General features: G+C 42.2%; 1 protein-coding gene across 1 annotated transcript in view; it reads left to right on the forward strand.

Annotated features, from left to right (window-relative positions):
* Nucleotides 1-25,733, forward strand: part of KIAA1958 (KIAA1958 ortholog) — a 160,084-nt gene continuing 134,351 nt past the window's right edge. The window contains exon 1 of the mRNA XM_049785221.1: nt 1-50. The gene's annotated coding sequence lies outside the window, so the exon portion shown is untranslated. The remainder of the gene's footprint in view (nt 51-25,733) is intronic.

Raw genomic sequence — 25,733 nt, forward strand, 5'->3', positions numbered from 1 at the left:
CCTCCCGCGCCCGCACGCGTGCCTATGGCCAGAGGCACCGGCACCTGCAGGTGGGTGAGCGCCGCGCGGGCCGGGCCGGGGCCCTTTGTGTGCGGCCGCGCCGTGACCCGACCGACCCGGCCGGCCGCAGCCGCCTTTTGTCTCCTGCGGGGTCGCGGAGGCGCCGTGCGCGTCGGGGGAGGCCGCGAGTGGCGGCCGGGGGTGGACGCGGCCGGCAGGCCGACGCGCCTCTCCGGCCCGGCCCGGCCCGGCCCGGCCCTGCCCGGCCCCCTCGTCTCGCCTGGCCTCGTCGCTCCGGCCGGCCGGTCGGAGCATCTCCCGGGGCTGCCTGGCCAGGCGGGCGGGCGGGCGGGAAGGGAGAAAGAAAAGAGCCGCCCGATCGCTCGCCCGCCCGCCCGCCCGCCGAGTTTCCAACTGCCCAGCCGCCTCCGGAGCGCGGGGCCGAGCAGGGGTCTCGGGGCTCCCGCGGGAGGCTCGCCGAGGGTCCCCTTATTTATTGTTTCTAACGGAGGAGGGTTTGGGGGACGCTCCCCGCCCCCGTCTGAGGCTGCGCGCTCCCCCCGGGGACCCCCGAGCCAAGCAGCCCCCCGACTCAAGTCCAGTGATCCAATCGGAGAAGGCTGGTTTTGTGTTGGTGGTGGGTTTTCTTTTATTTATTAAAAACAAAAAACCCTTTTCTAATGGGGCTCTTTGCTTCCTTTTCTTTCTTTCCTTTCCTTTCTCTCTTTAGAGACTTAACTAGAATGAAAGAAAAGAGGCAGGAAATCAAAGAGGAACCGAAGGAGGCTGTAAGGATTTGTATTTACAGTTCTAGGCTTGTCGCTTGTTAAGAGGTGGAGATGCCTAGGTTGAGTTCTGGAATAAAGTTAAATTGGTTTCCCGGACTCTTCAGGTTACTTTGGAAACGAACCTTCTGTTCAGTAGACGGTTAATGGGAAGAGTCAGGTTGTGATTATTTGCTGTGGGGAGTAAACTGGTTGCAGTAAACAATAAATTTATTTGTTATCCATTCAAAAGGGAAGCTCTTTCTCTTTATTTATTTATTTATTTATTTATTTATTCTGCTCTGAGATGTATCTTTGGCAGCATGGAAGGGAGAGCCGAACCTGATTTTGGGCTTTTCTTCTTGTTGTTATTTGTATTTTTGTTGTTTGAATTTGTGTGTTCTCTGTATACCCGCAAAATTGGGTGTATATGGTGGCTGTTGTGTTTTTGAACAGTACTGTCGATTATCTTTCTGTTATTTAGTAATCTGGCCAAGTTTCTTTTCAACACTTGCTCTGTAGTTGTCAATCGGGCACAAAATAGCTAAGTGCTTTGTGGAAAAATCAAGGAAAAATTGTCAGTTCTTTTAAGTTCTGTTGCATCTTGGAACAAAGACTGCCTTGTTCTTCTAGACCTTGAGCATATATTAGTATCTACAAACAGCACCCCCTCTTAGCATATACTAAAATCAACAAACAGAAATGAACATCTATAAACAGTGCTTTGCCTTTTGACAAATATCAACAGCAGTCTGGACCTCTCATCTGTCTTACCCTGTACTTTATAAACATGTCAACAAAGATCAGTCCCATTTTCACTATCAGAGAAGAGTACTGACATTATCCAGAAAGCCATGCAATTCCTTGCCTTTAAATCTCCCCAAAGTATTTACATGGGAATATATTTTATTGCAAAGAAGCTACTCACTTTTCTTTTCCCAGTGCATTCTCTGTGTGTGTGTCTCTCTCTGTCTCTCTGTTTCTCTTTCCTCTCCCCCTCTCCCCCTGTCTCTGTCCCTCTGTCCCTCTCTCCTTCCCTTTCTCCCTCCCTAAGTTATCTTTATTTCAAGATTTGCCTTTTGCATTCTTTCTGGAGTAAGTGAGCCTGGAAAGACAGACTCTGTTCTTCCAGGCCTTTTTGTAAAAACAGTTGTAAGGTGGATGTTTTAGTTGTTGTTTTTCTTAGTTTTTTGGCTTTTGAGTCACACCTGGTGATGCTCAGGGAATACTTACTCCTAGCTCTACATTCAAAAATTACTCCTGATGGTGCTTGGGGACCATATGGAATGCTGGAGATCAACCCTGCTCAGCCTCTTGCAAGGGACATCTCCTACCTGCTGTTGTCTCACTTTGGCTTCCAAGTTATAGGTATGTAAATCAAAATTAAGTTGAGGGGCTGGTCCGATGACAGTGGTTTATCAGAACTTATTAACAATAGTATCACAAAAGTTGGTATATAACACCCCCCCTCCCCCGCTCAATTTGACTGGCTTAAAAAAATTAAGTTGAGGGTCTGGAGCTATAGTAGTACAATGAGTAGGACACCTGTTTTGCACCCAGCCAACCTGGGGATATGGTTTCTTTGCACAACTCCTTAGTGCAGAGACAGGAGTTACCCCTGAGCAGTGCATTGCAGCATGTGCCCTCTCCAAATTAAGTTGAATTAGTACCCAGAAAATTTCTTTTTTGTGGGGGGGCTTTTGGGTTTTCAATCACACCCAGCAGCGCTCAGGAGTTACTCCTGGCTCTATACTCAGAAATCGCTCCTGGCAGGCTCGGGGGACCATATGGGATGCCGGGAGTCGAACCATCGTCTTTCTTTATGCAAGGCAAATGCCCAGCCTCCATGCTATCTCTTCAGCCCCGAAAATTTCATTTTATAGCTTCAGATATTTCATATAGGTATGACTTTTTGTCTTTCTTTCTTTCTTTTTTTCTTTTCTTTTTTTTTTTTTTTTGTGCCACACCCGGCGGTGCTCAGGGGTTACTCCTGGCTGTCTGCTCAGAACTAGCTCCTGGCAGGCACGGGGGACCATATGGGACACTGGGATTCAAACCAACCACCTTTGGTCCTGGATCGGCTGCTTGCTAGGCAAACACCGCTGTGCTATCTCTCCCGGCCCGACTTTTTGTCTTTCTATAAATCTCAGTCTCTTCTGGAGACTTTAGCATTGTGATTGTCCTGTGACAGTCCATATTGACTAACTTACATCTAGCAGTGATCAAGGAGATTGAAAATGAAAGTTTTGAGTACACTCAGTTACATGGACAAGCAGAGAATGAAGACTTTCAAAAGCATTCATTTAAACGTGAAAGGAAAACATCTGGAAAAATATTAGAGTTTTGTCAAGTAAGATCTAGAGCTTCATTGGAAGGCAATATGGAATTTAATGGCTTTTTAAATTGGGCAAACTATTTTGTTTCTGTTTTTGGGGCCACACCTGTTTGATGCTCAGGGGTTACTATGGGCTAAGCGCTCAGAAATTGCCCCTGGCTTGGGGGGACCATATGGGACACCGGGGATCAAATGGTAGTCCTTCCTTGGCTAGCACTTACAAGGCAGACAGACACCTTACCTCTAGTGCCACCTCACCGGCTCCAAGGGCAAACTAATTTTTATCGTTATAAAGAGAAGTCACTTTAGTGTGTCTAAAATACTGGAGTGCTTTCTAGTTGAAACCTTTGTCCCTTATTTTTATTTATTTCTTATTTTTGGGCCACACCTACTGACACTCGGGTTACTCCTGGCTCTGCACTCAGAAAATGCTCCTGGCAGGCTTGGGGGACCATATGGATGCCAGATATGGGATGCCCAGGAATTGGATTCTGGTCCATTCTGGGTGTGCAGGGTGCAAGGCAAATGCCCTACTGCTGTGCTATATCTCTGGCCCCTACCCCAGATTTTTGACTTGTGAATTGATGGCATTTTGTTTCTTAGTTCCTGCTTTGACTTAAGGTTGAGAGAGTTAAATGAATTTAAATTCTGCAGAGATGCATAGAATGTAGTCAGTGCAATGCACTTGTTGGCCCTGAACAAGGTCCCTCTCCTGTTGTTATTGAAGATAGGCAAAGAGGATAGGTATTGAGATTTCTTAAGGCTTACCATTAATGGGAGAATGAAATTAAAAAATATTCCCAGAGCTTCAAGAACACTCCCTGAAGTACAAAGATAAGGGGTGGGGGAGGAGGGTGATGGGGGGTATTGGTGGTGGGAATGTTGCACTGATGAAGGGGGAATGTTCTTTTTATGACTGAAACCCAACTACAAACATGTTTGTAATCATGGTGCTTAAATAAAGATATAATAAAAAAAATGAAGTATAAAGGTAAGCTAATATTGCTTGCTTATATATTTATTTACAAGACTGTTGGTCATAGTGATAAGGTTTAACAAAAGAGTTATTGTATAAACTTAACTTGAAGAGAGTGATCAGTGTGTAGAATTGCTTGGCAAAGTTGCAAATGTGCCTCACAGCTTTCTGGGATTGTGTATAGTCTTTATGTGGTCTGGCTAGAAGATAACACCTGCCTTTTTATTTTGTTTTGGCTTCTAGACTGTGATCTGCAGATATTAATTTAGGGGGAATGGTCCAGTTAGCAAGACTGTTTTACCGTGTTCAGAATAATTCCTAAGAACCTTACATGTTTTTAGTTGATTTCCCTTTTGGTACATTGGTGTCCATACAGCTTGTAAATTAATTTTTTACTTTTTCTTGGATAAAATATTTTTCTGCTGTTTTTGCTATTATGACAGATGCCTCTTTCAGAAATTTTGATCTGCATGTAGTTTTTTTTTTTTTTTAATATAGCTGAGCAATAAAAACTGACATTTGGCTTTTTTTCTCACACACTAAGCTGGCCATAGTAAAAATCTGTAGTTTTCTAGCCCTTTTGTGTTTATTACCAATGTGCTACCATGAAAAGAAACACAAAATGGCCACTTTATACCTCCCCAAATCTTCAGATGATTAATGTTATCATTAGTAACAGCCTCATGAAAAGAAGAAAAGTAATAAATAGTTTCATTCTTTGAAATAGCTGTCTTTGGATTTCTTTCTGCAGTTTTGTACTTTGGGGGAGTGAGTGGGGAGCAGTTCTGATTGAGAAGTATAACCAGTGACCCTTTCTACCAGCCCTTATTATCCTGATTGTTTAATAGCAGCTCAGACCAAGTGCTGCTTGCTGAAAATGCAGAATTCATTCTTGGATTAATATTCTGCTACCAGATGTATGAAGCTGGCTCTAAAGAAGCTTTTTCTCTTAAATACTGTCAAAAATAGGGAAGCTGAAGATTGGAGAGAAGCCATTTATTTTGAACAGTTTATTTTCTGACAGTTTGTGTTTGTAAAGAAACCTGCTCATAATATTTACTTAAGATATCTACATAGTTGCTCAAAGCAGCAGCAGCCCAGGTTTCTCTCTCTCTTTTTTTTTTTCTTTTAAAAAAAGTTTCCACAGAGCTTAACTCTTCTGTGATACTTCTTGACTTTGCTTCTGATTAGTTGATTTATGGACTTTATTTACCAGCATAATTGGAGAATTCTTCTGCTGTACTGAAATTGCACTCTGCTTGTGCTCTAGTCTGTTTCCTAGGTAACAAATGCGCTGCATAGATTTCATAATGAGGACTGTGGTTGGCTAGTAACAGTGTAGATTCTGTTGTTTGGTAAAGCTTAGTCTCAAATTCAAATAAAGGTCAAGAAACCAAAAGTACTGAAAATGCAAATTTTGCATTTAATTTTGTATCCAGTGTCAACAAAGTTGAGTATGTTTTTCTATAAAAGACAAATTATGCGCAGTATTCAAGTTTGTTTTGCAAAGTCTCACACTTAAATAGTTGAAGACTTTGCTTGATCTAATTCATATTATACCAGTCAGTAGTGAAAATGATCTATTTTAGAAACATCTTATTACCCTTAAAATAATAAGGAATGCAAAGGAAAGATATCTAGATAGTAATTGGTCTCCTTTTGTGTGGGAAGAAAAGTTATCCCAGGGCTGGTACAATAGGTTCAATAAGTAGAATATTAGCATGGTACTTGGCTGACCTGGGTTTGATTCCTGGCATCTCATAAGGTCCCCTGAGTACTGCCAGGAGTAATTCCTGATTGCAGAGCCCAGAGTAATCCTTGAGTATTGCTGAATGTGACTAAAAAATAAACAAAACTAAAATAAAGTATTCCCACAATAAATCCTGCAACTTCTTGTGAAATGCACCTTTCAGTTCATTTTCTTTTTTCTGTCACACCCAGCGTTGTTTTGGTCTCCCTTCCTACTGTTCTGGGGGATCCTGCAGTGATGAGGATTGAACTGAGAACTCCCATATGCAAAATGTGCTCTCCAGTCCTGGAAGGGAAACCATTTCCTTGACCCAAAATATGTTCTTAAACATTAGACATCTTAAGAGAAAAATGATAGCAAGTTATTATTCTTAGGTAGCTGCAAATTGGAGCATAGTTTTCCTTCCACCTTATTCTCTTGAAATTTATGATTTCTGTTTTCCCTGCAATATGTGTAGAATTGCGAGTGAGTTTTGCCCGATTTTGTTTTTTGGACCAGTAGTTCTCAGGAACTATTCTTGGCTCTGTGCTCAGGAGTGTTCCCTGGCTGTGCTCGGGTGACCATCTGTGGGGGTGGAGATTAGAATGAAGGTTGGCTCTGTACTCTCTCTCCAGCCCTGTCTATTTTCTTGGAAAAGAGCCAAAGCTCCCTTAATATCTATGGCAAATGCTTTTCTTTAGAGACCTGGGGAAACTTTTATTTTGAAGGGGGCAGGGGGACACTTGGTTCTGTGCAGAATCAAAGCGTCTCTTTCTGGTTCTATGCTGAGGGGTCACTCCTGTTAGAGCTAGTAGAACTCCATGGAACTGTTTGAACCACTGTTGAGGCCACAGCCACATGCAAAGAAAGTGCCTTAACTTCTCTACTATCTCTCCAGGCTCCCAAAATGATTTTTGTAATCATCAAGGGTTTTATTTGATGATATTTTTAAAAACTTCTTTTGAATTCTAGAGAATTATCCCGTTTGTCTGCATTATCTATCCCTGTTTCATTTGCTTTTGGCTTTTGTTTTTATTTTGATCTTTTAGTTGTTAATTTTAGGAGTAGGTCATAATTTGACTAGATTCCCAAAACTAACATCATCTTACCATTTTTTAATGGGGGGTTGTTTTATTTTGTTTTGTTTGTTTGTTTGTTTGTTTTGGGTCACACCCAGCAGCGCTCAGGGGTTACTCCTGTCTCTATGCTCAGAAAGAGCTCCTGGCAGGCTCAGGGATTGCCGGGATTCGAACCACCATCCTTCTGCGTATAAGGCAAACGCCTTACTGCTGTGCTATTTCTCCGGCCCCAAAGGGGGCATTGTTTTTAGGCCACATCAGGCAGTGCTCAGTGGTACACTCCTGGCTCTTCATTTCCTGGCTGTGCTCAGGAAACCTTGGGATGATGGCAACTGAAGATGGGTAGGCTGCATGCAAGGCAAGTGCCCTACCCACTCTCTAGCCCCTATCTGAACGTTTTTATTTTTGAGTCAAACTCGGGGTTGCACAGGGATTACTCCTGGTTCTGTGCTCAGAAATCGCTCCAGGCAGGCACGGGGGACCATATGGTATGCTGGGATTCGAACCATCATCCTTCTTAGATCAGCTGCGTGCAAGGCAAACGCTCTACCGCTGTGCTATCTCTATGGTCCTATCTGAATTTTTTTTTTTTTTTTTTGGTTTTTGGGTCACACCCGGCGGTGCTCAGGGGTTACTCCTGGCTGTCTGCTCAGAAATAGCTCCTGGCAGGCACAGGGGACCATATGGGACACCGGGATTCGAACCAACCACCTTTGGTCCTGGATCGGCTGCTTGCAAGGCAAACACGGCTGTGCTATCTCTCCGGGCCCCTATCTGAATATTTTTATCCTTATATAGTTGTACATGTGTCCTTTATGTTTGCTCTTATAAATATTAAAATTGCTGGGGTTGAAGAGATAATGCAATGAGTAAGGTGCTTGCCTTGCACATGGCAAACCTAGCTTTTATTCCTGGCACCCCATGAAGTCACTCAAACCACCAGGAGTGATCCATGAAAAGAGCAAGGAGTTAGTCCTCATCACCACCAGGTGTGACCCAAAACAAAACAAAACAAAAAACAAAGTAATTGTGGTACTGGGAATGTCACTCAGCACAGAGCATTTTGCTTGAATGGATAAGGACCTGTGTTTGATCTCAAACTAACTTAATAAATAAATACAATTAATCACATTATTTAAGGGAGTGGATTTCAACTTTTTTTCTTTTGGTTTTTGGCCCACATCCGTTTGATGCTCAGGGGTTACTCCTAGCTATGCGCTCAGAAATCGCCCCTGGCTTGGGGGGACCATATGGGACGCGGGGGGGGGGGGGAAGGGGGAATCGAACCGTGGTCTGTCCTACGCTAGTGCTTGCAAGGCAGATGACTTACCTCTAGCGCCACCTCTCCGGCCCCAGATTTCAACTTTTTTTACTCCTACAAATCAGCTCTCTGAGCTGAGGACAAGCAGTTGAAAAACCACTTTATGGGCCCGGAGAGATAGTACAGAGGGCATTTGCCTTGCAAGCAGCCAATCCAGGACCAAAGGTGGTTGGTTCGAATCCCGGTGTCCCATATGGTCCTCCGTGCCTGCCAGGAGCTATTTCTGAGCAGACAGCCAGGAGTAATCCCTGAGCACCGCCGGGTGTGACCCAAAAACCAAAAAAAAAAAAAAAAAAAAAGAAAAAAAAAAGAAAAACCACTTTATTCACTGGAGGGGTCTTTTTTATTTTATTTTATTTTATTTTTTTACTAATTGTTCAGGGCTGCAGTCTGGGTGAAAATCATTGATTTAAATTACCACAGTCACCATACAGTCAAAGCTTAACTTTTCTCTCATGAGGTTTTTTTTTTGTTGTTGCTGTTTTTGGGTCACAATTGGTGGTACTTGGTTGTATTCTATTGTAATACTATCCTTGGTTTAGAATACAGGGGATGGGGGTTCCAGAGGGATAGAGCAACAGGCTTCAGGTTTCACATTTGCCTTGCATATTGAACTCAGGTTCAGTAGCTGGCACCATGTGTGGCCCCCTGAGAGCATAGACAGTTGTGCTCCCAAACCCTCACTCCACCAAAAGAATCCAAGAAGGAGAATGTCAGTGCTACCAAGTGCAACAGAAGTGCTGATGCCGTTCATTTCCCATGAATTCTAAAGATATGTTTATTTTTAATTTTTATTAAAGTATTATTCAGGAGCAACACCCCATGTATTTTTGAGGAAGAATTTCACACTACTTCAAAATGCAGCTTACTGTAACACTGTTTGTTCCAAAATACCCACACCCTTCACTGTACTCTTTTGCACCCCTGCCTCCTTCCTCCCTGTCTCAGTTTTATATTCAGAGTCCCATGGGTTTGTTTTTGTTTAGATGAAGATGCTGCCCCCATTTCCTTCTGTTGCTCATCACTGCTGTGATGTTCAGGGGCTATCCTTTGGTTGTGGTGCTTGCCTGAGGTCACACACTTGTTGCATTGTTTGCATATACCTGGCTTTGGTATATGTGACATCACAAGTTTTTTTTTTTAATTTATTTTTTTGGTTTTTGGGCCACACCCGGTATTGCTGAGGGGTTACTCCTGGCTGTCTGCTCAGAAATAGCTCTTGGCAGGCACGGGGGACCATATGGGACACTGGGATTCGAACCAATCACCTTTGGTCCTGGATCAGCTGCTTGCAAGGCAAACACCGCTGTGCTATCTCTCCGGGCCCCGACATCACAAGTTTTATGGTCCTGGGGATCTCAGTGGAAGTGCCTCCAAGACTGTCTTCTTTTGGTGTCCTTTTTAGGTATCGATATTCTTGTCTATTATATGTGTATTAGGGTTTCATTAATTTGTTTCACTTGCAACCCCTTTCTGTCAGGGAATTTGTATATATTTTTGGGTGTATATCTATCTATATAAAGAGAGTGATAGTACAGAGGATAGGGTGCTTGCTTGCCTTGTATACAGTGGGCACAGGGTTTGATCCTCAGCATCCCATATAGTCCCCCAAGAACCAACAGGAGTAATTCCTGAAATGAGAGTCAAGAGTAACTCCTCAGCATGTTTGGTGTGACCCCCTCAAAATAGAGAGTGTGTGTGTATAAAACAAGCATTTAGTGATAAATAAATCATAAATTTATCTTAGACAAATTATAAGTACTTTTTGTGACTCCCTTACATGCTTGTTAGGTTGCAATTAAAAAACTTAGGTTGGGGCCGGAGAGATAGCATGGAGGTAAGGTGTTTGCCTTTCATGCAGAAGGTCCGTGGTTCAAATCCCGGCGTCCCATATGGTCCCCCGTGCCTGCCAGGAGCGATTTCTGAGCATAGAGCCAGGAGTAACCCCTGAGCACTGCCGGGTGTGACCCAAAAACCAAAAAAAAAAAAAAAAAAAAAACTTAGGTTTTTTTTTTCTCGTTTTGGGCCATATCCAGTGGTGTTCAAGGCTTTCTCCTTGATCTAAATTCAGGCTCACTTCAGCAAGGTGCCAGGGGTTGTATGGGGTTCTGGGGACTGAACCTGAGTTGGTTGCATGTAAGGTAACCACTGTACTATCTCTCTAGCCCAATACTTAAAGTAGAATTATATAACATCTTGGCCATTGCATATACTCCTTGGTTGGTGACTTTTGAACCTCATGTCCAAACAGGTCATCTCTCCTAAATTCTAAAAAGATCTTTGTATGAAACTGTACGTTTACTTGACACTTCTTAGAAATTTCTCATTCAGTATGCACAAAATTCTCTTACCTTTTTCAAATGTGTGTCTTGTTTACTCTAAATAAGCAAATGAAACCATCTTATATTCATTTTTCAATTTTGAATTATGAGTCCTTATTTTTAGTTTCATCTTCCATACATAATTGAGCCCTTCATATAGTCAGTTTCTGCTCGCAAGGTTTCTGAGTTTTATCTGTTCACTCTTTTTAAAACACACATTGGCAACTCTGTCACCTTTGCCATCATTAGTCTTAATTCTATAGTTAATATGTTTGTTGCGTAAGTGTTAGTGCTTAAATTTCTGGTCTTTTTTTTTGGGGGGGGGGTTTGGGTCACACCCGGTACCACTCAGGGCTTACTTCTGGCTCTACGCTCAGAAATCACTCCTGGCAGGCTCAGGGGACCACATGGGATGCTAGGATTCGAACCACCATCCTTCTGCATTCAAGGCAAATACACTATCTCCATGCAATCTCTCCAGCTCCCCTTCTTCATTTTTTGGAGGGAGTCCACACCCGGTGATGTTCAGGGCTTACTTCAGGCTCTATGCTCAAGTTCACTTTTCACCATACTCTGGGGACTATATAGGGTTTTCTGCATAACTCCGTCAAATGTAATAGGGTGAATTATCACTTCACTGACTGTACTATTATTCTGGCTCCTGTCTTTTTGATTTGCTTTGTTTTTTGGGGGGGCCACATCTGGTGACGCTCAGACCTGACTATTGGCTTTGCACTTAGGAATATATTTCTGGCTGTGGTCAAGGGAACTAGGATATTAGGGATCAAACCTGTGTGCAAGGTCAGTGCCCTGTTCTCCTCTGTACTGTTGCTCCAGCCTCTACTGCAGTTTTAATGGACACAGCTATGCTTATTCTTTATAAAATCTCTATGGTTCCTTTTACCATATACAATATGCAGTTAAATAGTCATTTCAGGGCCCAGAGAGATAGCACAGTGGCGTTTGCCTTGCAAGCAGCTGATCCAGGACCAAAGGTGGTTGAATCCCGGTATCCCATATGGTCCCCCGTGCCTGCCAGGAGCAATTTCTTTTCTTTCTTTTATATATATATATATATTTTATTTAAACACCTTGATTACATACATGATTGTGTTTGGGTTTCAGTCATATAAAGAATACCACCCATCACCAGTGCAACATTCCCATCACCAATGTCCCAAATCTCCCTCCTCCCCACCCGACCCCCCCCTGTACTCTAGACAGGCTTTCCATTTCCCTCATACATTCTCATTATTAGGACAGTTCAAAATGTAGTTATTTCTCTAACTAAACTCATCACTCTTTGTGGTGAGCTTCCTGAGGTGAGCTGGAACTTCCCAGCTCTTTTCTCTTTTGTGTCTGAAAATTATTATTGCAAGAATGTCTTTCATTTTTCTTAAAACCCATAGATGAGTGAGACCATTCTGTGTTTTTCTCTCTCTCTGACTTATTTCACTCAGCATAATAGATTCCGTGTACATCCGTGTATAGGAAAATTTCATGACTTCATCTCTCCTGACAGCTGCATAATATTCCATTGTGTATATGTACCACAGGTTCTTTAGCCATTTGCCTGTTGAAGGGCATCTTGGTTGTTTCCAGAGTCTTGCTATGGTAAATAGTGCTACAATGAATATAGGTGTAAGGAAGGGGTTTTTGTATTGTATTTTTGTGTTCCTAGGGTATATTCCTAGGAGTGGTTTAGCTGGATCGTATGGGAGCTCGATTTCCAGTTTTTGGAGGAATCTCCATATCACTTTCCATAAAGGTTGAACTAGACGGCATTCCCACCAGCAGTGGATAAGAGTCAGGAGCTATTTCTGAGCAGACAGCCAGGAGTAACCACTGAGCACCGCTGCGTGGGGCCAAAAACCAAAAATAAAAAACAAAACAAAATAAAACAAAAAAAAATAGTCATTGCATTGACCTATACATGAGAACCTTAAAATAATCACTATTTGTCCTTCCACAGTAAAGGTTTGTCAAATGCTATAATAAAATAACAAATTTAAACTACGTAGAGGAAGAAAATTTGAGCTTAGTACTTATATTTAAGTACAACTGATCTTCAAGGGGGCCCGAAGAGATAGCACAGTGATGGGCGTGTTTATCTTGCCTGCGGCAGACCCAGGACTGAGGGTAGTTTGAATCCGGCATCCCATATGATCCCCCCAAGTGCCAGGAGAGATTTCTGAGTGCAGAGCCAGGGGACCATATGGGGTGCCAGGGATCACCCCGGGTCCTTCAGGGTCAGCTGTGTGCAAGGCAAATGCCCTGCCCCTGGGCTATCACTTTGGCTTCGTGATAGTTTCTTTTGATGTAAAAACTATTACAGGGACCAGAGCAATAGTACAGTGGTAGGGCATTTGCCTCACATGCAGCCAATCCAGGATGGAAGGTAGTTTGAATCCCAGCATCCCATATGGTTTCCTGTGCCTGCCAGGAGTGATCTCTTTTGTTTGTTTGTTTGTTTGTTTGTTTGCTTGTTGTCTTTTTGGTTTTTCGGGCCACACTCTTTTGATACTCAGGGGTTACTCCTGGCTAAGCATTCAGAAATTGCCCCTGGCTTGGGGGGGACCATATGGGATGCCGGGGGATCAAACCACGGTCCTTACTTGGCTAGTGCTTGCAAGGCAGACACCTTACCTCTAGCGCCACCTCGCTAGCCCCAGCAGTGATTTCTGAGCACAAAGCTAGGAGTAACCCCTGAGCACTGCCAGGTATGACCCAAAAACCAAAACCAAAACCAAAACAAATAAAAACCTCAAACAAATCCTTTATTACATGTAGTCTAATTTATTCTTCCTTTGTTATCATGGTCAGCAAGTTTTTACATCTCTGATGAATTCCTCAAACATATCTATGTTGCCTTTTATGTGTTTTATAGTTTTGGGTCTAATATCTAAGACTTTAAGTTTATTTTGAATAAGCTTTTGTAGATGATATTAAATTGATCAGTTTTATTTTTAAGCATGTAACATTCCATTTTATCAGTATCATTTGTTAAAAAACTTTTTCCTTTACCCACTGTATGATTTAGGCTCATTATCATAGATAGTGCCTAAATATATGTTGGCTTGTCTCTTGGCTCTGAATTCTGTTCAATTGGTCTGTGTGCCTATTTTTGTTCCAACACCAAACTGCTTTAATTATCATTGTTTAGTAATACAGCTAAAAGTTAGGAAGTGTGGGGCCGGCGAGGTGGTGCTAGAGGTAAGGTGTCTGCCTTGCAAGCACTAGCCAAGGATCAGGACCGCGGTTTGATCCCCTGGTGTCCCATATGGTCCCCCCAAGCCAGGGGCAATTTCTGAATGCTTAGCCAGGAATAACCCCTGAGCATCAAATGGGTGTGGCCCGAAAAAACAAAAAAAAAAACAAAAAACAAAAACAAAACAACAAAAAGCTAGGAAGTGTGATGCTGTCATTTTTCTTTTCTCGATGACTTTGCTATTTATGATTTTTGTGATCCCATACAAATTCCAAATTATTTGCTCTATTTCTTTAAATAGAGTGTTTTTATTAGGGATAGCATTGTGTTGAATCTGTTTTTCTTTTTCTTTCTTTCTTTTTTTTTTTTTTTTTTAGATAATATAGCCACTTATGTTTGTTTTTACCAATTCAGAAACCCAGGGTTTTTTTTCTAGTGCTTTGTTGTCATGTTTTGTTTGTTGGTTTTTTTTTTTTTTTTTTTTTGGTTTTTGGGCCACACCCTGTGACGCTCAGGGGTTACTCCTGGCTATGCGCTCAGAAGTTGCTCCTGGCTTCTTGGGGGACCATATGGGACGCCGGGGGATCGAACCGCGGTCCGTCCTAGGCTAGCGCAGGCAAGGCAGGCACCTTACCTCCAGCGCCACCGCCCGGCCCAAAGAAGAGAGAGCTTTTTTTTTTTTTTTTTTTTTTTTTTTGGTTTTGGGCCTCACCCAGCGGTGCTCAGGGGTTACTCCTGGCTGTCTGCTCATAAATAGCTCCTGGCAGGCACAGGGGACCATATGGGACACCGGGATTTGAACCAACCACCTTTGGTCCTGGATCGGCTGCTTGCAAGGCAAACGCCGCTGTGCTATCTCTCCGGGCCCTTGTTTGTTGTTTTTTATGAACTCAACCCTACCCCCATTTAAGAAAAACAAACAAACAGAAAACAAAACCCTGCTTGGGAGGTACTCCCTGCTGTATGCTCAAGCATCATTCCTGGTAGTGCTCAGAGGACTGAACATGTGGTACTTGAAACTGAACTGGGGTCAGCAACATGGCAATTTTCAAAAACCAAAAAAAAAAAAAAATCAAAAAAAGAAAAGTAGTCTTCCTCTTCTTACCCTTCTGCCCCTTCCTTTCCTCCTCCCCCCCTTTTATTTGGTGGTGGGTTTTGGCCCAGTGGGCCTTAGGGTGTTACTCCTAGTTCTGCACTCAGAAATCGATCCTTGGTAGGCTCGAGGGACCATATGGGAAGCCGGAATCTAACCACCATCTGTCCTGGGTTGGCCATGTGCAAACGCCCTACTGCTGTGCTATCTCTCCGGCCCTCCTCTTTTCCTTTTGTCCCCTTATTCTCCTTCTTTTCCTTCTTCCCTTTCTTCTTCCTTCACACTAAGGGGTTCACGGGTATTTCCAATTGAGTGCTTGGGAATCATTCTTGGTGGTGCTTAGGGGATCAAACCTGAGTTTCTTGCATGCAAAGATTGTGCTCACCATGAGATACACAGTTACAAAGTTGTTCATGGTTGAGTTTCAGTATACAGTGTTCAACACCAATCCCTTTACCCAGTGTACACTTTCTCCCACCAATATCTCTTGTTTCCTTCCTGCCTCCCCCCCCCCCACTCTCATTCTCCCTCCACTCTTTTGTTTGCAATACTGTTACTGAAAGGGAAAAGGGAAAGGATATCATGCATATCACTTTCCCTCCTCTCTGCACCCAGTTCTTGTTGAGTTTCAGGATCTGCTTCCAGATTCTTGCTTTTGTAAATAGTGCTGCAATGAACGTAGGAGTGTAGAAGCCTTCTCTGCTTAGGTTTTTGGGTCCTAGAGGATATTCATTCCCAGGAGCAGTAGCAGTAATGCTAGGTTGAATAGAAGCTCAGCTCCCTCCCTTCCTCCGTCTCTCCCTTTCTCCCTCCCTAAGGCTTGGACCAATGAACATTCTCACCAATTCCTATGTTTTTTATTGAGGTACCATGTTTACAATACTTTTAATGATAGTTTTAATTTATTTTTTGTTTTGGGGTAACACTTGGTAGTACTCAGGACTTACTCTTGGTTCTGCACTCAATGATCATTCCTGGAGGACATGAGGAACCATATGGGTGCTGGAAATTGTACCCAAGTGGGCACAAGCAAAGCAAGTGCTCTTCCCACTGTACCCTCTCTCTGGCTCCTGTTGATAGTTATATGGATACTTTGTTTTATCATCACTTCTACCACCATAAAGCCCCACCAATGTCCCAGGAACCTTTCCTATCTACCTCCAGGTAAACTCAGTTCTAACCCTCTACTAGTCTACTGATATCTTTGGCTGTTTGTTATTCCATTACTATGACCCACAAGTATATATATTGTATATAGATTTTTCATCATCTTTATTAGATTGATTTTGAGGTTTTTTTTTTTAACTCAGTTGTAGATGAGCTATTTTCTTATTTGTGTGGGGGCTTCTGTGTGATGTCATGGAGGTTCGGAGGGCCCCGACCTGGCAATTCTTGATCAACTAGGCCAGATGTTCAGTGAAAAGGCCTGAGAATGTGGTGCTGTTCTGGACCATCCAGCAGAGTTTAAGTACCATGTGGTGTCAGATTAAAGGCACATGAGGGGCCAGAGCTATAGCATTTGCCTTGCACATGGCCGACTAGGGATGGACCCGGGATCGATTCCCAGCATCCCATATGGTCCCTTGACCCTGCCTGCATCAATTTCTGAACTCAGAGCCAGGAGTTATCCCCTGAGTGCCACTGGGGTGAACCAGACATCCCCACTCCCTGCCAAAATAAAGGTGCATTATAGGCGCCTTAACCCCCTGTACTCTCATTGACTCTTCTTAAGTTTTTTTGTTTGTTTGTTTGTTTGTTTGTTTTGCTTTTTGGGTCACACCCGGCGGTGCTCAGGAGTTACTCCTGGCTGTATGTTCAGAAATAGCTCCTGTCAGGCACGGGGGACCATATGGGACACCGGGATTCGAACCAACCACCTTTGGTCCAGGATCGGCTGCTTGCAAGGCAAATGCCGCTATGCTATCTCTCCGGGCCCTTTTTTTTTTTTGGTTTTTGGGTTGCATCCAGCAGCGCTCAGGAGTTACTCCTGGCTCTATGCTCAGAAATCGCCCCTGGCAGCCACAGGGGACCATATGGGATGCCAGGATTCGAACCACCGTCCTTCCACATGAAAAGCAAACACCTCTTTCTCCATGCTATCTCTCCGGCTTGGCTTTGTTTGTTTTGTTTGTTTGTTTTTTCTTAAGTTTTCTTAAATTTTCTTTTCTCCAACTCATTCTTCGCTTATAAAAATGAACAGATTTATGTGTGTTGACTTTGTGTCCTGCATTTTATTGAATTCATTAATTGTTCTAATAATTTTGGGGACTCTGTGGTTTTATCATGTTATCTACACATAATGATTCTTTTTTTTAAGTCTTGAATTACATAAAATAAAATAGTTCTTACTGTTTGCTCTGAAACTTCCAAAACTGGAAAAGCAGTGAACTTCCTTGACTTGTTCTTGATCTTGTGAGAAAAAAAAATATATATTTTAACATCGAGTATGTTAGCTGTGGGTTTGTTACATATGGCTTTTTAATTTTTTTTTGGTTTGGTTTTTGGGTCACACCCGGCAGTGCTCAGGGGTTACTCCTGGCTCTATGCTCAGAAATCTCTTCTGGAAGGCTTGGGGGACCATATTGGATGCTGGGATTTGAACCACTGTCCTTCTGCATGAAAGGCAAATGCCTTACCTCCATGCTATCTCTCCGGACTTATATATGTCTTTTATATATATGTTGAGATATGTTCCTTCTATTTAACTTTTTTAAAAGTTGGGAATTTTTGAAAAATTGAATGGATGGTGAATCTTGCCGATTGCCCTTTCAGTATCTACTGATATGATCATTTAATTATTCTGTTGATGTGCTACTTTAATTAATTTTCAAACTTATTTAAACCATCCTTTTATTCCTGGGATGAATTCCACTTGGTGTTAATGAATGATTCTGTTGTTACATTTAATTTTCCAAGATTTTGTGGAGGATTTTTGTATCTATATTTATCAGTGATATGAATATGTAATTCTCTTTTCTTGTGTATGTAACCTTTTTTTTAAGTATTAAACTGATATCAGCCATAGTGAAGGTTTCTGGGAGCACACACCCCCTTCTTTTGTTGTTTAAACTTTTTTTATTTTTTTTGGTTTTGTTTTTGTTTTTGGGTCACACGGCAGCGTTTGGGAGTTACTCCTGGCTCTAGGCTCAGAAATCGCTCATGGCAGGCTTGGGGGACCATATGGGATGCCGGGATTTGAACCACCATCCTTCTGCATTCAAGGCATGCCTTACCTCCATGCTATCTCTCTGTCCCCTCGTTTAAACTTTTTTTTTCCTTTTTTTAATTTTTTTGTTTTTAATTATGAGAACAAAGATGCAAAGAAAGAGGACAAGGTAAAGTTACAGTGGAAGGACAATCACCCATAACATAATTCTCAGAAGTCCCCTTACTGATATCTTAACTTTGAACTTTCAGCCAAAGAACATTAAGATAAATAAATCAGAATCCATGTACAATTACTTTGTCCCTCAAGTCCCCAGATTGTAACACATTATAATATTTCTTAACAGCACACAAGGCAATCTAAAGCCATAAAACTTACATAACTCCTTAAACATTAGAGGCATAGTATTTTTTACATTTCCACGTACATGCATATTAGCTTAAGTTAACCTCAAATTTTAAGTTGTTTTTTTTTTTTAAGGATTAGAGTCAAAGGAGCACAGTAAAAACGGTGTTAGAGTGGCAATTGTTGTTTGCATAGGCCCACCAAAATATGAGGGGCATGGAAAGGAATAACCTTGGCCAAAATACAAAGAGACCCTACCCCTGAAGTTTCCTGCATAAGACCAACTCTAGGCTCCAGGCAAGTTAGATCGTCCAATCCAAGACACTGTTCGTAGTGCCATCACACATTTCACACAGTCTCTGTTGTTGGTATCATGTTTCTGTATTATAGATCCTGGAATCTGCATATCCTACATTGAAGTCAGGATGTGGAGTGTCCTCTCGTTTCACCTCACCATTAAAGGGCAATGCTGGAAGCCCTGTCCTGTAAGCAGGTTGTTGTTGTTAAGTCTTCTCAGTGTTAAGGGAAGTCTATTTTGAGCAGGTCAATGGATGAGCCTATTTTAATGAGCACATTTTTGTTTTGTTTTGTTTTGTTTTGTTTTTGGGCCACACCTGGCGATGCTCAGGGGTTACTTCTGGCTGTCTGCTCAGAAAAAGCTCCTGGCAGGCAAGGGGACCATATGGGACACCGGGATTTGAACCAACCACCTTTGGTCCTGGATCGGCTGCTTGCAAGGCAAACGCCGCTGTGCTATCTCTCTGGGCCCGAAATGAGCACATTTTAATGTGCCTATGCAAAAAAGGAGCAATGCCACGTGGTGTTATTGGTGCATATGGGGGCCATAAGAACAAGTCCAACAATCCCCATGACATGGTTCAATCATTAGCATTAAACTGGGGGGACTCTTTTACCAAAATTCCTTGTTTAACAGCTCATAAAGAGAAGATAAAAAGTGGTTAGAATCGTCACTGTATAAGAGTATTTAGTAAGACTTATAGTTGTCAGAGAAAAAACACAAAATGTTCTAAAGACATACGTGCCCATTTTATGTCTTTTGAAACAGTTTGGGGTTGTTACACACAATGCGCGGCTTTGGTCTGTAATTAGGATTGTGCAATACTGAAGTTAAAAAGAGTAATGTGGGTTAGTGATGTTTGGGGGGGTTAGAGAGTTAAGGAGTAAAAGTGAGCTTTGTAGGGGTGTGGGAAAGGGCAGAATACAAAATGGACATTTTGGATACGCAAAACATAACATAAAGATAAGGAATACTCTTAAGTGCCCCCGCACGGTTTTCCATATGCAGAGTGGTCAGAAATTGCCAGTGACAAACAGCGCAACTGAGCAAATCTCAGCACACCCCAAGTTAGGACCAACCATTTCTGGCCGCCTGGGCTGCCACCCCAGAAGGCCTGAAGGCTGGGGGCAGAAGAGGGGAAGGCTAGTAGCCTATCAAGTCTCCCAGTGCACCCAAGTTAGGGAGAAGGCCTTCCACATGGGGTCTCCTCCAACCCCATGCCAGCTAGAGCTAGGCTCCAGCTCAAGAGAGGCTCGTTTAAACTTTTTATAGAATTCACTGATGAAGCTATCTGGTCCAGGTACTGTTTCAGTTTCTGTACTTGTGATTGTTCTGTTGAAACTTTGATTTTATTATTTCAGAGTAGGAAAATTTTTATGATTTTAATATTTCTCTATATTTTTTCTAGGCTTATTCAGTTTGTTTGGATAATTGTTCATAATAATCTATGATGATTCTTTTATTATTTTTTGTTGTTTGTTTTGGGGCCATATTTGGTGGTGCTCAAAGGCCACTCCTAGCCCTGTACTCAGGGGTCAGGGGTCCTTCCCAATGGCTCTCAGGGACCATGTGGTACAGGGGATGGGACTTGGTCTTCCTGCATACTCAGCTCATTGAACAAATTCCTTTGGCTTCATCTGATCTTTTTCAGTTTTATCTTTGCCTCTTCATTTTTTTTAGATTCTTTTTTTTTGGGGGGGGGGCATACCCTTTGATGCTCAGGGGTTACTCCTGGCTAAGCACTCAGAAATTGCCCCTGGCTTGAGGGGACCATATGGGACTCAAGGGGATCGAACAGCGGTCCTTCCTTGGCTAGCGCTCGCAAGGTAGACACCTTACCTCTATCGCCACCTCACCGGCCCCGTTGCCTCTTCATTTTTTAAATTCTTTTTTTTTTTTTTTTTTTTTGGTTTTTGGGCCACACCCTGTGACGCTCAGGGGTTACTCCTGGCTATGCGCTCAGAAGTTGCTCCTGGCTTCTTGGGGGACCATATGGGACGCCGGGGGATCGAACCGCGGTCCGTCCTAGGCTAGCGCAGGCAAGGCAGGCACCTTACCTCCAGCGCCACCGCCCGGCCCCTTAAATTCTTTTTAATAAGAATTTTCTCTTGATAAATCTGGAAGGGTTTATCAATTTTGTTGCTTTTTTTTAAAGAACTAGATCTTGTTTTATTTTAGAGTGTGTGTGTGTGTGTGTGTGTGTGTGTGTGTGTGTGTTGAAGTTCTGGGAAATTTAACTCGGCCTCACAATTACAAGCTTAGTGCTCTTGCCATTAGGCTATGTTCTTGGCCCTTACCCCAGATCTCTTTACCAATAGATCCCTTCTCCAATGTTATGTTGCCATCTACCTCCCTTCAGATCTATGGATGCTTTGTGTCTCAGACATACCAGGTTGTGAGCTGATTAAGATGTTTTGGATATTTTCCCTCTGCAATGTTGTTGATTTCTGTTTGTGTTTTAGAAGGGGAGTTTTGCTTGATAAGGATCTATTCCTCCATCTTGCTGGATTTTTGTCTTTTTTTTTTTTTTTTTGGTTTTTGGTTTTTTGTTTTTTTGGGCTACACCCGGTGACGCTCAGGGGTTACTCCTGGCTTTGCACTCTTCAGAAATTGCTTCTGGCTTGGGGGACCATATTGTAGTCTGTCCTATTCTAGCATGGGCAAGGCAGATGCCTTACCCCTTATGCCACCACTCCAGCCCCATGTTCTGTCTTTTTTTTTTTTTCCACACCTGGTGATGCTCAGGGGTTACTCCTGGCTAAGAGCTCAGAAATTGCTCCTGGCTTGGGGGACCATATGGGACACGGTGGGATTGAACCACGGTCTGTTCTGGACTAGGGCTTGCAAGGCAGATGCCTTAACTCTAGCGCCACCTCTCTTCCCCTCCCCCCATTCTGTCATTTTTAACAAAGTAATATTTTTTATTTGTTTTGGAGCTATACTAACAATACTTTAGGGTTTTATTTGGGGGGTCGAGTGTGGGATTTGGGTCACACCCAGTGGTGCTCAGGGGTTATTCTTGGCTGTGTGCTCAGAAATTGTTCCTGGCAGGCTTGGAACCTTATCGGATGTCTGATGCCGGGGATTTAACTTGGGTCTGGCACATACAAGTCAGATGCCATACCCACTGTGCTGTTGCTCTGACCCCTAGGTTTTTTTTTAAATTATTTATATACCATGGTTTACAAAGTTGTTCATAAATACAGTTAGTTGTTTCTGGCATTCACTATTCTAGCACCAATTCCACCATCATTATTGGTGTAACATTCCCTCCATCATTGTCCCCTGTTTTCCACCTACGCCCAAACCTGTCTCCTTTGTAGGCACAAAATATTTTATATTGCTTGTTACAACTTAATAGTAATGGACTTACTAGTAAATTTACCAGTAAAAAAAAATAGCAACATAAAGGCAAATGGGATTATCAAAACTTAGATCAATAAGGGTCAATTTATAATAATTGTAATAATAATTGTTATAACTCTAAATGGTGTTACTAAGGTTTTGTCTAAGAATTTACTTAGAGGGGGACCATGTAGGATTCTGGGGATCGAATCTGATTGGTGCTTGTTGAGCCTTCTGTGTCACCATATAGGCTCAACGAACTGTGCACCTTTCCTGTCAGATTTGCTGTGATTTTGTTGAGCTAACAACATGGAATGTTGCGGGTGTCCTGCAGCCATGTGTGGCCACTTGGTCCAGCACCTCTAGAGCTGGAACAAATTTGTTGGCTTGGTAGTTTGATAAGGTTAACTTGTGGAGCTGGGCATTTCTGTTTGGAGGGTGTAGGGTGTGGCGCTGGGTTGTTGAAGTTGATGTAGAAAGGGAGACTCTGCCTACTCTTTTTCGAGAAGGCCACAGAGGTCTCTGACCAGACTATCTGGTCAGGCCAGCTAGGACCAGACTATCTTGAAAGAATTGGAGGTCCTCATTACTTTTGGAGCTTGGTTTTGGAGCTTGCTTTTTTGGAAGGAAGATGACAGGTGTGGGAGGGACTTGACCCACCACCATTCTGAGAATATCCACGTTGTCAACCTGTAGACTGGTTTCAATGATCTTGCCTCTCTTCTCAGGGCTCACACTGGCAGAGTTCAGGGACCACCATTCTGACAATGTTCTGGGGACCATATGTGGTGTCAGGGATCAATCTTGAGTCAGCCACATGCATGCATATACTGTCTCTCTGGCTCCAAAACAAGGTAGTTGTTATTATTATGATTATTGCCATTATATGACCACACATTCTTATTTGTCACTTGCTGTTTCAGATGTGCTTTCAGCCTAAAAATAATATGTTAAAGCAACATATTTATGGGTTACATTTCCTGAACCCATCCAAAGTATAATGCACAAAAAGTATAATGTATGCAAAAAAGTGTCTTACATGCACCGTTGATGATTTTTTATAAATTGAATGTGTGATTAATTCTTAGATTGCTAAGCTACGCATTATTGGCTACAGATAAATATGTAAGCTACTTAGTTTCTAACCTTTCTGGTGGACAGCACGTATCCTGATTCTGAGCCAGAGAACATATAGTATCTCTCCAGCGTCAGTAGATACTGGCAGTCTTCCAAAGCAATATCCGTTTATACTTCCACCAGCAGTGTCAGTATTCCTGTTGTTCTACTTCCTCATTATTATCATTTTGAAAAGCAATTTACTAGAACATATCTAGAGCCATAAATATATTCATGCTCATTTAAATAATAATTCTACTAATTGAAAAGATAAGAAAAATACACTTCCACAAAAATATTCTGTAAAGCAGAGAGATTAGGGACTGCAAGGTTAAATATGCTCAGCCGAAGCCCAACTCTGACCTTAAGTATTCGTTGTGTGTGGCTACTTTTGTTATATAATGGTGGTTTAATGCTTACCAAAAGACCTTGCAAAAGAAAACCATTTTTTTGTTCGTTTGTTTATGGGCCACACCCGGTGGTGCTCAGGGGTTATTCCTGGCTCTGCATTCAGAAATCACTTCTGGCAGGCTTGGGGGACCATATGGGATGCTAGGAATCGAACCTGGGTCAGTCCCCGGTTGGCCGTGTGCAAGGCAAATGCCCTACTCTGTGCTATCACTCCAGCCCCCCAAAAAACTTTATTTTTCCATCTAGTCCTGCCCAGAAAAAGTTTGACCCCTGTAATATAGAATTATTTAGACTAGAGAAAAATCAGCAATAACTAATATATTCATCAGTAGGATTTTATTAGGTAAGATTTAGTATGAACACTTGATAAAGTAAGTAAATTAATCATTTAAAATGATGATTATAGAGTTATTCATCCAACAAATTTTTGCTGGATATGTGATTTGAAGTAGGTCTTTTCTAGTTGCTAGGAAATTAGTTATGGCAACAGTTCTTTTTGTTTTGTTTTGTTTTGTTTTTTGTTTTTTTGGGTCACACCCTGCAGCGCTCAGGGTTTACTCCTAGCTCTATGCTCAGAAATCACTCCTGGCAGGCCCAGGGAGGGACCATATGGGATGCTGGGATTCGAACCACCATCCTTCTGCATGCAAGGCAAACACCCTCTCTCCATGCTATCTCTCCGGCCCACCAAACAACAATTCTTGCCCTCACTCAGCTTTAATTTTTATAAAGGAGATAAGAAAAATAAGATAAATTCATAAAGTAACATATAAGGAAGAAATACTAATATGAGAAACATAAAGCTGGGAAGGAAGTATGAAATATTTCAGGGTGAATGCTTAATATCGCAGATAGAATTGTGAAAGGAGGCCTTTCTGAGAATATTACTTTCACCTTAAGGCTTACAATAACCGAGAGAGCTTGATGTCTAGGTATTTCTGAGTACAGAGCCAGAGTAACTGCGGAGCACTTCCGGATGTGGCCCCCAAACAAAAAAATAAATAATGTTTTTCTTTGCAAGGTCTTTTAATAAGCATTTAATTACCATTGATGTATAGAGTGTTTGAGGCAGAGGGAACAGGGAAATTAGTATGGAACTAGACTTGTGCCTGAGTTAAATAAGGGAAGAGCTGCAGTTGAAAAAATGCAGGTGTGCAGAGAGGCAACAGATGAGCTTGGACAGGTAATAAGAAATAGGTGTGTATCTCTGTGTAACGGGATAAAACTTGGACAGAATGAGTGATAAATGTAAAGGGTCAGTGTGTGTGTGTTCACTCTAGAAGATACCTTGTTTACTGGAGCTATAACACTGTTTTGTGAGTATATAGACCAGGCCAGTAAAGAGAGCTGTTAAAATAGAGCTATTTAGGGCCCGGAGAGATAGCACAGCCGCGTTTGCCTTGCAAGCAGCCGATCCAGGACCAAAGGTGGTTGGTTCGAATCCCGGTGTCCCACATGGTCCCCCGTGCCTGCCAGGAGCTATTTCTGAGCAGACAGCCAGGAGTAAACCCTGAGCAACGCCGGGTGTGGCCCAAAAACCAAAAAAAAAAAAAAAAAAAAAAAAAAAAAAAAAAAAAAAAAAGAGCTATTTAAATAGACATAGTGGGGTAAAGGGATGGAGTTTGATGAGTTAGGATAGAGGTAATTATTTGATGTACATTCTAGTATTTGCCTCACAGTGAAACTGAAGACCATTGAACTAACTAGCAGAACAGATGTAGGCATAACTGACATAAAATGTTAGAAATCAACATTTTTACAGTTTGGAGACTTCTCAAAATTATGACTAACAGGTCCATATGACCCAACGATTCTACTTCTAATTTTAGAACATAAAAGTATTAATTCAAAAAGACATATGTTTACTATAGCCAAGATGTAGAAAGTACACAAGTGCCCAATAACAAAATGAGTGGATAAAGAAATTGGGGTATATGTTTCAGCTATGAGAAAAGATTCGATTTTGCAGTTTGCTGCCACTTATGTGGAACTGGAAAGTGTTCTGCTAAATAAAATGAAGTGACTCATAAAATAAAAGGTAAATACAAGAAGTATTCACTCTTAGGTTGAGTAGAAAGGAAGAAAGAATGGGATTAGACCATCTCCACTGTAAACAAACCAGGAGATAGGAGCTGTAGAATTGGGAGGATGGGATGGGACTGTCAGGTAATGGTGGAAGGGTTTTGAAACATTAGTAGAATTCCTGTAGTAGCTTTGCACCTGTAA

Source organism: Suncus etruscus, chromosome 1 (genome assembly GCF_024139225.1).
Source record: "Suncus etruscus isolate mSunEtr1 chromosome 1, mSunEtr1.pri.cur, whole genome shotgun sequence".
Classification (NCBI taxonomy): domain Eukaryota; kingdom Metazoa; phylum Chordata; class Mammalia; order Eulipotyphla; family Soricidae; genus Suncus; species Suncus etruscus.